This window comes from Salvelinus alpinus, chromosome 7 (genome assembly GCF_045679555.1).
Source record: "Salvelinus alpinus chromosome 7, SLU_Salpinus.1, whole genome shotgun sequence".
Lineage (NCBI taxonomy): Eukaryota > Metazoa > Chordata > Actinopteri > Salmoniformes > Salmonidae > Salvelinus > Salvelinus alpinus.
The window spans coordinates 10,845,067-10,855,333 of NC_092092.1; positions in this window are offsets into that span (position 1 = coordinate 10,845,067).

A 10,267-nucleotide genomic window follows, 5' to 3' on the forward strand; every position below is an offset into this window, starting at 1 on the left:
TACAATACCTTTATGGCTAGCAGCTATTGATCCTGTTGTGTTTTTACCTTTATGGCTAGCAGCTATTGATCCTGTTGTGTGTTTACCTTTATGGCTAGCAGCTATTGATCCTGTTGTGTGTTTACCTTTATGGCTAGCAGCTATTGATCCTGTTGTGTGTTTACCTTTATGGCTAGCAGCTATTGATCCTGTTGTGTTTTTACCTTTATGGCTAGCAGCTATTGATCCTGTTGTGTCTTTACCTTTATGGCTAGCAGCTATTGATCCTGTTGTGTGTTTACCTTTATGGCTAGCAGCTATTGATCCTGTTGTGTGTTTACCTTTATGGCTAGCAGCTATTGATCCTGTTGTGTGTTTACCTTTATGGCTAGCAGCTATTGATCCTGTTGTGTGTTTACCTTTATGGCTAGCAGCTATTGATCCTGTTGTGTCTTTACCTTTATGGCTAGCAGCTATTGATCCTGTTGTGTTTTTACCTTTATGGCTAGCAGCTATTGATCCTGTTGTGTGTTTACCTTTATGGCTAGCAGCTATTGATCCTGTTGTGTGTTTACCTTTATGGCTAGCAGCTATTGATCCTATTCTGTTTTTACCTTTATGGCTAGCAGCTATTGATCCTATTCTGTTTTTACCTTTATGGCTAGCAGCTATTGATCCTATTCTGTTTTTACCTTTATGGCTAGCAGCTATTGATCCTATTCTGTTTTTACCTTGAGAGAAATACTGATTCTAATGGTCCGCAGTAAATCATTATAGCTGTTTTTTTCTACACTTTAAATGTTACTCAAAAGTTAAACAACAAAGATAAACTTCTACCCAGCCATATAGGAGTGAAAAGGTAAAGATTCCTGAACAGATAAACACGAAATAATGTGTTGGTGGGTGGTGCTGTTTTGTGGATCCCCGATGCTGTGGCAAACAGAACACTCCCCTTCAATGTGCAAACGGCAACTGCTGAAGTAACATGCAACCATCGCCTTCAGGGGAGAGCCAATCAAACCTGACACAGCCTCCAGTCCTGTGCTCCAAGCGGCCACCTCTAGGGATTTTTAACAGTGTTCTCAGCCAGCGACGTGCTGACATCATGTCTGGCTTGGCAAAGAGCGGTCTCCCACGGTTACTGCACTTCTAATCTCGCTGTGCCTCCTCTCCAGGAACAAAGGCCTACACATCAGGTGACCGGGATTTACCATCTGCAAACACACGCCTAATGGCCAGGTTTTTTGTTCTGTTGATCATTTAATTTGCAGGGCTATCTGCAGTGTATCGATAACAGTAACCCCAGCATCCATTTGAGTTCACCTCCAAGTAAAGGACAGTTTGAGGGTGTTTATAAGAGGGAAAATCACTATTTATGGTGTGCCCAGCCATTGCTCAATACCATTGTTGAATACTGCAGCTTTACCACTAGTTTAATGAGGTAACAAGGACTTGAGCAGTCAGGGATACCAATATCAGCACCAGCTGAAACGTACAGAGACAGTTCCAGAGGCTTTGAGAAAAAATGAGATGATCCACAGTGGGGCAGGGGCAAAAGAGGCTCCTTACAGGAAGATGAGGTCCAAACACACCATCAAACTCGGTTCACTTACTGTAGAGAGTTTGTCCAGAAAGTTGAACTTCCCGTAGTTGGGGTGTGTGATGAACAACCGATGCAAGTTAATCCACATTCCGGAGATCTAATCTTCGCCCCCAGGTGGGAACAATTGGCAGACAAGAGAAAATGATACTGAAACTGAAACTACAGTAAGTGGTCAAAGAAGTGCACCTCCTTACTGGTGACATAGAAGTTCAGTATCCTTAAAGGTAGGAGTGAGAGCAGTTATCTCAGCTGTTATTTTGTTGCTCAGAGATGTTCAGTCGCCCCATCCTCCCCGTTAACCTCTCTTTTCTGCCACCGAACAGAAGGGGCGCCACAGTAAGCCTATTTATTCTTTTAACAGTCATCTGCCAGTCCCTGCTGTGAGCTTCATTGGGTTGTTATCTTGGCTGGTGAGGGAAAAAAAGTGCCAGATTAAAAAGTATTTTCTTGGCTTGAACCTTTACATCTAGTAAAAAACAGGGATAAACTAGGCTACAGTCAAAGGGAATGCACACAGACTTTTTTTATAGAGACTTATGAGGTCTGCTCAAAACATTGTTCAAATATGGTTTGAACATCATACTGCAAACAAGCTTTGGCAGCACCATAGCGCCTACAGGGATGGGGCCAGTGCACTTTGCTGACATGTTCCATCAGTGTCAAGGGGTAGGTAACACTCACCCTCTCTAGCTAAGTCACTACAACTACTTCTCTGATCCAAAGATGAGAAGAACAAATGTCCTCAAAAACATTGAAATTCTTTGACTTTACAAATTGCTAAATGCTTTTCTTGTAATTATTTAAAGTCTTATTGTAATAGACCTACCCAAGGTCTCCAAAGGCGAGACTTGAGAAGTGAAAGCAACAGATTAAAGTGTTCAACACAGCAGGGTGGAGAAAAATCGAATCAACAATTCACGAGTCATTGACACATTTATTCTCCAAATTCAGACAGGCGGACCTCCGCCAAAATAACATTTTAAGACACGAACAAAAGGAATCCTTTGTGAGACAATAATATGCCTGGATGATCAATAGCTACACCTGAAGACGTTAATATCCCTGTAGTTATTTAAATGTGATATCTAATTAATCCCCTGCGGAATATAAACGAGTCATCATCATACTGTAATTGATATTAAATAATTGTATTTTCATGTTTTCTTCTACTCTTTGTTAACATCAGCTCATTCACTCTGCCCATCATATTGACCCTGTATTATAAAGAACCTTACAGGATTTGATGAAGCCAATATTCAGACAGTGTTTTAGGCTTTTGGGAGTGTGCATATTTCAGATGGGTAATTCAAGAATCAGCAACTACAGCACTTTTAAAGCCCAACTGATTAAACTGTTGCAGTTCAATAGATTGATGAAAGAAACCAATTATGCTTTGTTTTCAAGTATGATGGTAATTGCATTAAACAATATCATACCACCAAAGTGGATTTCCTCTATTAGATTTAGGCCTATTTCCCCTGTGGTGGTAATATATAGGCTTTGGATAGGAGGATTATTTGCTATTAATCTGGAAATTCTCCTTCAGTTGAGGGGTCATAAAGAAAAATAACTTTCTAGCACCAATGCAATAGATTAATGTGTACTTATGTTTCACTAAAATGTAAGTTGAAAATCATAAAGTCCTTCAGTCTCAACCTTTGCATTTGTTTATGATCCTTTATACAGTATGAAAAAAAAGCTGACTTTGCTCTCCAGCAAATAACATAACATCATGTGGAACAGACATTGCAGCAGTGCGAGAGGAGACAATCTACAGCAGGAAAGAAGACAAGTCTACACTCTTAGAAAAAAGGGTTCCAAAAGGGTTCTTCGGCTGTCCCATAGGATAACCTTTTTTGGTTCCAGGTAGAACCATTTATGGGTCAACGAACTACACTGGACTACAGTATGTGCAAACTGAAAACCGCATATCCGGAGCCCACATTTATTATAGCTCGGGACTTTAGTAAAGGGAATCTGAGGAGAACGCTACCAGAATTCTATCAACACATCTCCTGTGCTATACCCGCATAACAAACTCTGGATCATTGCTACTCTCCCTTCAGGGATGGCAAATAAGATCATGCCTCCATTCTGCTCCTCCCCACCTATAGGCAGAAACTTAAACAAAAAGCACGTGTGGTAAGGACTGATCAACATTGGTCTGACCAATTGGAATGTACGCTTCAAGACTGTTTTGATCACGCAAACTGGGAAAGGTTCTGGGTCGCCTCTTAGGATAGTATCAACGTATACACTGACCCGGAGACTGGGTTCATCAGGAAGTACATAGAGGATGTTGTTCCCACTGTGAGGATTAGAACTTATCCAAACCAAAAAACGTGGATAGATGGCAACATTTGCGCAAAACTGAAAGTGCGAACCACCGCATTTAACCACGGCAAGGTGACTGGGAACATGGACGGTTACAAACAGATCAGCTATGACCTCCGTAAGGCAATCAAAGAGGCAAAACGACAGTACAGGGACAAAGTGAAGTCGCAATTCAACGGTTCAGACACGAGACATATGTGGCAGGGAGTCCAGATAGTCACGGATTATAAAAGGAAAGCCAGCCACGTCGCGGACACTGACGCCTCGCTCCCGGACAAGGAAAACAATATTCAACTGCCAACACAGGTCTACGTCGCTCACGAGGACTGTGTGCTCTCATTCTCCATGGCCGATGTGAGTAAGTCACTTAAGCGTGTTAAGCCTCGCAAGGCTGCCGGCAGAACTGGGTCCTGGACTTCCTGACGGGCCAACCCCAAGTGGTGAAAGTGGGTAATAACACCTTCGCCACTCTGATTCTCAACATGGGGGACCCACAGGGGAGCGTGCTTAGCCCCCTCCTGTACTCCCTGTTCACCCATGACTGCGTGGCCAACTCAATCATCAAGTTTGCTGACAACACAACAGTGGTAGGCCTGATTAACGACCAGACAGCCTACAGGGAGGAAGTGAGAGCCCAGGAAAATATCCTCTCCCTCAACAAAACTAAGGAGCTAATCATGGACTATAGGAGACAGCAGAGCAAGCACTCACCCATGCACATTGAAGAGGCCGCAGCTGAGAGGGTCAAAAGCTTAAAGTTCCTCGGCGTGCACATCACTGACGACCTGAAATGGTCCCTTCACACAGACAGTGTGGTGAAGAAGATGCAACAGCGCCTCTTCAACCTCAGGAGGCTGAAGAAATTTGCCTTGGCCTTTTACAGATGCAACATTGAGAGTATCCTGTTGGGCTGTATCACCGCCTGGTATGGCAATTGCACCATCTGCAACCACAGGGCTCTCCAGTGACCCAATGCATCACTGGTGGCACACTGCCTGCCGTCCAGGACATCCACAGCACCTGGTGTCAAAGGAAGGCCAAGAATATCATCAAGGACCTCAGCCTCCTGAGCCACGGCCTGTTCACCCGTACGGCTGTGGCAGTCATGAAATTTGGTCAGCCAGTTATTGCTTTGCAAAAGCCTGCCGGTCTTACGGTAATTGGTCCCGTGTGGCTCAGTTGGTAGAGCATGGCACTTGCAACGCCAGGGTTGTGGGTTTGATACCTATGGGGGACCAGTATGAATTCAAATGTATGCACTCACTACTTTAAGTTGCTCTGGATAAGAGTCCGTTATATGACTGTTAATTAACATAAACACATTAAGCATCTCCAGGCCTCCATGCATACAAGGCACTGATGCGAACCTTTGGAACATCTATATTAAAAAAAGTTGAATAAATCAATTTAATATACACCATCACAATACAACCATTATTGAATTCATGCAGGTCTAAAGAAATTATGATATGAAGAAAATATACTTCAGAAGAACAGAATGAGTTGGCCTACTGTATGTTAGACTATCTGGCTATGCGCCATGCCATAGGTTGTAGGCTTGTTCATTTAGCAGACAAGATATACTTATAAGTCCTGTGCCATTATTTTATATTATGTGATTTTATAGTAAGAATAATATAATTGAACTTAGCTGAATAAAATAATAAGGATATTTTTCCCATTCTGGAGCGAGTGCGCATTTGAAGCGGCTATGTTGAACATAAAAGTTAGCATTTGAAACAGGTCCTATACCCTAGATTTAGAGTTATTTCTCAACTTTAGTTGTGAATGACATGAACATTAGAATGTCTTAGAAACATATATGGGCTGCATGGTGCGACTGAAGGCTACTGATGATTTGAGAAAGTCACAAAAAAAGCTTGCTCTCTGTTCCTTGCCTCAGGCTGCACATTCTGTTCTCTCATCAGGTGATCATATTTTTACCCATCAGACTATTCTCAATTGAATCTTGTCTTTACTAATATGTAAAATTTGTTTTGTTTTAGAATGGTCCATTATCAAATGGACAGGAGCAGGGGAAAAAAGACGTCAGCCATATTCACTCAAATAGCGAATGAAGGCCGCTTTCCCGCTTGTTCGTTTTTCAATCATGCTGGGTAGGCTACTCTGGTTATTTTACTCCATGCATCAACCACTGTTTGAGGAGAATGCAGCCTCTCACTGCGCGATAGCTGATATTCTGCCCAAACTCTGTATGCCATGGGCTCTCCAACCTTGTTCCTGCAGCTACCCAGTGCTTCATTTGGGAAACCAAGTGAGATCTGTTAGGGACATCGATAGTAATATATTTTCACAACTAAACATATTTAATTAAAATGTTGAAAGCCCCTCTCTCTGCATGCTTGAGAAAGGAATGAAGGAGAGAGAGAAGGAGATGGAAATTCATGAGGGTGAGATTCTGTTGCTAAAGGTAATGTGTCAGCCTATTAGTTATGAAAATATAACAAATTCCCTATTTCTGGGCTATTCAAAATCAAATACAAATTCGCTATAATTGTAGACTTGTAAGCCACCTTGCACAACCAAGGAACCAACAGTATCACCTACAGTAGACCTATACATTCTCTCCCAGACTCATGGATATAAAGATTGGAGCATAAGGTAACCAGTCCATCCAGTATGCATAATAATACAGTACACACTGAAAGGCGAATACTAAAATGTGTTTAATTTTGGAGTAGGCCAGGCCAATTATGCCTTCATAAAGTATTCATACCCCTTGACTTATTCCACATTTTGCTGTGTTACAGCCTGAATTCAAAATGTATTAAATATGTTTTTTCTCACACATCTACACCCTTGAGTCAATACATGTTAGAATCATATTTGGCAGCGATTACGGCTGTAAATATGTCTAAGTCTCTAAGAGCTTTGGACACCTGAATTGTACAATATTTTCTTGCACATTATTCTTACAAAAATTCTTCAAGCTCTGTCAAGTTGGTTGTTGATCATTGCTAGACAGCCATTTTAAAGTAATGTTGCCTCTAGGACTTAGTCTGTGCTTAGCTTCATTCTGTTTCTTTTTATTCCTGAAAAACTCTCCAGTCCTTAACGATTACAAACATACCCATAACATGAGGCAGCCAACACTATTCTTGAAAATATGGAGTGTGGTACTCAGTAATGTGTTGTATTGGATTTTCCCCAAACATAACACCTTGAATTCAGTACAAAAAGGTAGTACTGTATATGCACACCATTATATATACACTGAGTGTACAAAACATTAGGAACACCTTCCTAATATTGAGTTGCACCCCCTTTTGCTCTCAGAACAGCCTCATTTCGTCAGGGCATGGACTCTACAAGGTGTCGAAAGCATTCCACAGGGATGCTGGCCCATGATGACTCCAATGCTTTCCACAGTTGTGTCAAGTTGGCTGGATGTTCTTTGGGTGGGGGACTTTTCTTGACACACTCAAACAACCCAGTAGTGTTGCAATTCTTGACACACTCAAACAAGCGATACCTGGCACCTACTACCATAGCCCGTTCAAAGGCACTTAACATCTTTTGTCTTGCCCATTCACCCTCTGAATGGTAAACATACATAATCTATGTCTTAATTGTCTCAAGAAATAAAAATCCTTCTTTAACCTGTCTCCTCCCCTTCATCTACACTGATTGAAGAGGATTTAACAAGTGACATCAGTAAGGGAACATAGCTTTTTTGGATTAATAGCGTATTATTTAAGTATTGCTAGGTATTATTACTGCACTGTTGGAGCTAGAAACACAAGCATTTCGCTGCACTTGCAATAACATCTGCAAATCTGTGTACGTGACCAATTCATTTTGATTTGAAAATTATTCTACCTGGACCCAAAAGGGTTCTACCTGGAACCAAAAAGGGTTCTTCAAAGGGCTCTCCTATGGAAATAGCCAAAGAACCCTTTTAGGTTCTAGATAGAACCTTTTTTTCTAAGAGTGTAGCAATGGAGAATGTCCTGCACCATTGTTTCCCCTGCTTTGCCGCTTTCCGAATCCTCCCAGCACTGCTACACAATACAGGGGATTAAACAATGTGGGTCGTCGTCTCTATCAGCTAGGCAGCCTTTCATATGCCAGGAGCACAGAGGGGGGAAAAGGCAGTCAAACCTGTGTTGAAATGAGCCGTTCACAGTTGTCCTACTTACACATCCAAAACAAAAGCCTCCCTCCACCATGGCAGGATGCTGAGCAGAACAGCTGTGGATATACCTTGAGACACTAAGCAGATGCGTTTATTAGCAGGCTTTTCACGTAAAATAATGGTTGGAGACAGTAGTCTCTATAGGATTCAAGTAAAACGGCATTACAGAGATCAAAGAGGAATGGGCCAATGTGATATGATGAATAGGTGTTAGGTTTGTGAGTGGCTACGCTTAGCCGCAATGTGTGAGATGGCTTTTCCATGCTAATGCTTTTTCATTTGCTCAGAGGGCTAACAGAGGGATAAGAGTTTGTGTGAGGTTTGTGAGTGACTACACTTATGATTTTTATTAGGATCACCATTAGCCGACGCCAATGGTGACAGCTAGTCTTCCTGGGGTCCAACACATAACAAAAAACACATTACAGACAAAAATACTTTTTACAATTTACATACATTTAAAACATTAACATTACAGAATATATATATACTGTATATAACTTTCCGAATGCACTGTGTATATATGTATATACATATATACATATATATACAGTATATATATATATATATATATATATATATATATATATATATATATATATATATATATATATATATATATATATATATACACAGTGCATTCGGGAAATTATTCAGACCCCTTAATTTTTCCATATTTTGTTACACTACAGCCTTATTCTAAAATTGATTAAATCATTTGTTTTCCCGCGTCAATCTACACACAATACCCCATAATGACAAAGCAAAAACAGGTTTTTAGATTTAAAAAAACATTTATTGAAAATAAAAAAACAGAAATTTCACATTGTTATAAGCATTCAGACCCTTTACTCAGTACTTTATTGAAGCACTGTTGGCAGCGATTACAGCCTCATGTCTTCTTGGGTTGGTGGAGTGCTGCAGAGATGGTTGTCCTTCTGGAAGGTTCTCCCATCCCCACAGAGGAACTCTGGAACTCTGTCAGAGTGACCATCGGGTTCTTGGTCACCTCCCTGACCAAGGCCCTTCTCCCCCGATTGCTCAGTTTGGCCGGGCGGCGAGCTCCTGCAATCTCCCAAAACAAATGCTAATTCTTTGAGGAGACATTCATTCAGTGAATAAAATCATCTTTATGGTAACCAGAGACTCTTTCTTTGCCGTAAATGCCTTCAAACTAACGTAAAACCCTTAAATGATACCCGTAGCTAAATAAATGTTTGTGGGGCTCTATGCAACAGTCATTACTTAAGGTAAACCCTTAAGGGATTCACTTAAGATGTTTTACAGTATGCCACCAGGCCCTGGTCTTTGTAGTTGAATCTGTGTTTGACTGGATGTATTGATACACCAAGTGAAATTAATCACTTCACCGTGCTCAAAGGGATATTCATTGTCTGCTTTTCTTATTTTTACCCATTTTTACTATTAATAGTTGCCCTTCTTTGAGAGGCATTGGAAAACCTCCCTGCTCTTTGTGTTTGAGTTTGAAATTCCCTGCTCGACTGAGGGACCATACAGATAATTGTATGTTTGGGGTACAGAAATTATGTAGTCATTCAAAAATCATGCTAAACACTATTATATCACAAAGAGTGAGTCCATGCAACTTATTATCTGACTCGTTAAGAAAATGTTTACTCCCGTGCTAAACCGTTTTTATAGTATGGCTTATAACGTGTCTCAACCAATCACAATGCTTGTTTTGACCAACCCGTTGTAGAGGATGTAAAACCATAACATACATTTTTACGATAACAGATTATGATCAATAATATCAACGGCTTCACTCAAGTCTAACAATACAGCTTCCACAATCTTTTTCTGATAAATTTATTTCAGCCAATCAGTCATTTGTGTCAGTGTAGTACATGTTGAGTGCCCTTCTCTACAAGCACGCTGAAAGTCTTGTTAAATTGTTCACAGAGAAATAGCATTGTATCTGGTCAAACAACTTTTCCCCAAAGTTTGCTAAGAGCATGTATCTGGTCAAACACAAGCTGATTGGTAGGCTGTTAGAACCAGCCAAGGGCGCTTTACCATTCTTGGGTAGCGGAATTACTTTAGCTTCTCTTCAGGTCTGAGGAAAAACACTTTTCTCCAGGCTCAGATTAACGATATGACAAACAGGAGTGGCAATATAGTTTGCTACCATCCTCAGTTGCTTTCCAAGTTGTCAATACCAGGTGTTTTTTCAT